The following is a 4,246-nucleotide window of genomic DNA, read 5'->3' as shown; positions in this document are numbered from 1 at the left end:
ATATAGAGAACAAACTAGTGGTTACCAGTGGGGAGAGGGAAATGGGGAGGGCAATATAGGGGATTAAGGGGTACAAACAACTGTGTATAAAATATAATCAACAAGGATATAGTGTACAGCACAAGGAATACAGCTAATATTTTAGAGTAACTATAAATGGGGTATAATCTATAAAAATTCTTCATAACTATACTGTACACCCTGAAACTGATATAATATTGTAAATCAACTATGCCTCAATAAAAAAATAAATATATACACACATACCTACATACTAGTCAAAATATTTAAGGTAACTGTTTTCAGACTGAACAGCAAAAATACATGACCATAATCCCTGAGAGAAGAGAAGCTCACCAGTAAATTCCTCATTTTTTCCAGCTTTCTGTTCAGGGAATATTTCCTGAATGTTGCAGAGGGGGGTGAATTATAAGCACACAATGGCAGTCCCACTGACCTGAGAGGGCAGAGAGCAGAGCTCTGAAATGTCTGAAACCTGTCAGGGTAGGGAACTTAGGAGAGAATTACAGAGAGGAAAGAATCTAGAAGTTTGAGGGGAGGAGTTTCCAGGAAATTATTTGGCTGAGATTGGGCTGCATATGTACAGGACTAGAGTTTTTGAAGCTCACCAGGAAGTAACTGCTATACGGTTAAGGGCAGAATGGAAATAAAAGAGATAAAATAGGTTAGAAGATATTGCAAATCTGGACCAACCAGAGCAAATAAATCTTGTTAATATCCTAGCCATCTAGCTGAGACACCAAAGAGACCATGCATTAGGACTAAGGACCATGCCGAACACAGACCAAAACAAGCCACAAAAAAAATAGCATGAGAGACAGAGTTTGGAGTCGAGTCTTGCCAAGTTTGAGACATCTGGAGGGAAACTTGGACCATCAGCATAAGTATTTTATATATATATATATATATAACACACACACACACACACATATATATATATATCGAAGATCCCAGCATCTGGTAATAAGTTGCTTATTAAAAGGTGATGTGGAACTGACCTTCAAGATGGCCAAGGAGTAAGATATGGAGATCACCTTCCTGAACACCAATACAGCAGAAAAACATCTACATGTGGAACAACTCCTAAACAACACCTACTGAATGATGGCAGAAGACCTCAGAGTTCCCAAAAGGCAAGAAACTCCCCACGTACCTGGGTAAGGCAAAAGAAAAAAGAAAAAACAAAGACAAAATAATAGGGACAGGACCTGCACCTCTGGGAGGGAACTGTGAAGGAGGAAAAGTTTCCACACACTAGGAAGCCCCTTCACTGGCAGAGATGGGGGGTGGCGGTGGGTGTGGGAAGCTTCAAAGCAACAGAGGAGAGTGCAGCAATAGGGGTGCAGAGGGCAAAGCTGAGAGATTCTCACATAAAGGATCGGTGCTGATGAGCACTCACGAGCCTGAGAGGCTTGTATGGTGACCAGCCAGGGTGGGTGGGGACAGGGAGCTGAGGCTCCAGCTTTGGAGGTCAGGTCCCAGGGAGAGGACTGGGGTTGGCTGCGTGAACATAGCCTGAAGGGGGCTAATGCGCCACAGCTAGCCAGGAGGGAGTCCTGGAAAAAGTCTGGAACTGCCTAAGAGGAAAAAGCCCATTATTTTGTGATGCACGAGAAGAGGGGATTCAGAGCATCGCCTAAATGAGCTCCAGAGACGGATGCGAGCCGCGGCTATCAGCGCAGAAACCAGAGACGGGCATGAAATGCTAAGGCTGCTGCTGCAGTGAACAAGAACCTGTGTGCAAGCACAGGTCACTATGCACATCTCCCCTCCTTGGAGCCTGTGCAGAACACCACTGCCAGGGTCACATGATCCAGGGACAACTTCCCCGGAAGAACACACAGCACACCTCAGGCTGCGGCAACGTCCCACTGGTCTCTGCAGCCTCAGGCTCGCCCTGCATTCCATACACCTCCCTCCCACTGGCCTGACTGACTGAGAGCCCCCTAAACAACTGCTCCTTTAACCCCATCCTATCTGGGCAAAGAACAGATGCCAGATGGCAACCTACATGCAGAGGTGGGGCCAAATCCAAAGCTGAACACGACGAGCTGTGCGAACAAAGAAGAGAAACGGAAATCTCTCCCAGCAGCCTCAAGAGCAGCAGATTAAATCTCCACAATCAACTTCATATACCCTGCATCTCTGGAATAACTGAATAGACAACGAATCATACTAAAATTGAGGTGGCGGACATTGGGAGCAACTGTAGACTGGGGTTTGCTTTCTGCATCTAATTTGTTTCTGGTTTTAAGTTCATCTTAGTTTACTAATTAGAGTTTATTATCATTGGTAGATTTGTTTATTGATTTGGCTGCTCTCTTCCTTTTTTTACATATATAGATATACAAATTTTTTTCTGTTTTCTCTTTTTGTGAGTATCTGTATGCTTCTTTCTGTGATTTTGCCTGTATACCTTTGCTTTTACCATTTGTCCTAGGATTTGGCATGGCTGGTTGGTTTTTTTTTCTCAGTATAGTTTTTAGCACTTGTTATCATTGGTGGATTTGTTTTTTGGTTTGGTTGCTCTCCTTTCTTTCTTTCTTTTTTATGACTTTTAAATTATGTTTACATTTAATAATTTTTTTTATTTTTTATTATAATAAGTTTATTTTGCATTATTTTATTTTATTCTTTCTTTCTTTTTTCTTCCTTTTATTCTGATCCGTGGGGCTGACAGGGTCTTTGTGCTCCAGCCAGGTGTCAGGCCTGTGCCTCTAGGATACGAGAACCAAGTACAGGACATTGGTAAACCAGAGACCTCTTGATTATCATTGGTAGATTTGTTTATTGATTTGGCTGCTCTCTTCCTTTTTTTACATATATAGATATACAAATTTTTTTCTGTTTTCTCTTTTTGTGAGTATCTGTATGCTTCTTTCTGTGATTTTGCCTGTATACCTTTGCTTTTACCATTTGTCCTAGGATTTGGCATGGCTGGTTGGTTTTTTTTTCTCAGTATAGTTTTTAGCACTTGTTATCATTGGTGGATTTGTTTTTTGGTTTGGTTGCTCTCCTTTCTTTCTTTCTTTTTTATGACTTTTAAATTATGTTTACATTTAATAATTTTTTTATTTTTTATTATAATAAGTTTATTTTGCATTATTTTATTTTATTCTTTCTTTCTTTTTTCTTCCTTTTATTCTGATCCGTGGGGCTGACAGGGTCTTTGTGCTCCAGCCAGGTGTCAGGCCTGTGCCTCTAGGATACGAGAACCAAGTACAGGACATTGGTAAACCAGAGACCTCTTGGCTCCATGTAATATCAAACGGCGAAAGCTCTCCCAGAGATCTCCATCTCAATGCTAAGACCCAGCTCCACTCAACGACCAGCAAGCTACAGTGCTGGACACCCTAAGCCAAACAATTAGCAAGACAGGAACACCACACCAGCCATTAGCAGAGAGGCTGCCTAAAATCATAATATAGTCACAGACACCCTGAAACACCCCACCAGATGTGGTGCTGCCCACCAGAAAGAAAAGATCCAGCCTCATCCGTCACAACACAGGCACCAGTCCCCTCCACGAGGAAGCCTACACAGACCCAACCTTAGTCACTAGGGGCAGACACCAAAAACAACCGGAACTACAAACATGCAACCTGTGAAAAGAAGACACCAAACAAAGTAATTAAGCAAAATGAGAAGACACAGAAACACAGAGCTGATGATGGAGCAAGGTAAAAACCCACCAGACCTAACAAATGAAGAGGAAATAGGCAGTCTACCTGAAAAAGAATTCAAACTAATGATAGTAAAGATGATCCAAAATCTTGGAAACAGTATGGAGAAAATAAAGAAACATTTAACAAGGACCCAGAAGAACTAAAGAGCAAACAAACAATGATGAACAACACAATAAATAAAATTAGAAGTTCAATGGAACAAATCGATGGCAGAATAACTGAGGCAGAAGAACAGATAAGTGACCTGGAAGACAAATTAGTGGAAATAACTACTGCAGAGCAGAATAAAGAAAAAAAAGACTTGAGGACAGTCTCAGAAATTTCTGGGACAAAAATAAACACAACAAAATTCGAATTATAGGGGTCCCAGAAGAGGAAGAGAAAAAGAAAGGGACTGAGAAACTATTTGAAGAGATTATAGTTGAAAACATCAATACATGAGAAAGGATATAGTCAGTCAAGTCCAGGAAGCACAGAGAGTCCCATACAGGATAAATCCAAGGAGAAACACGCCAAGACACATATTAATCAAACTATCA

The sequence above is a fragment of the Physeter macrocephalus genome, chromosome 8, assembly GCF_002837175.3.
Source record: "Physeter macrocephalus isolate SW-GA chromosome 8, ASM283717v5, whole genome shotgun sequence".
NCBI classification, from domain to species: Eukaryota; Metazoa; Chordata; class Mammalia; order Artiodactyla; family Physeteridae; genus Physeter; species Physeter macrocephalus.
This window is presented reverse-complemented; position numbering follows the sequence as displayed.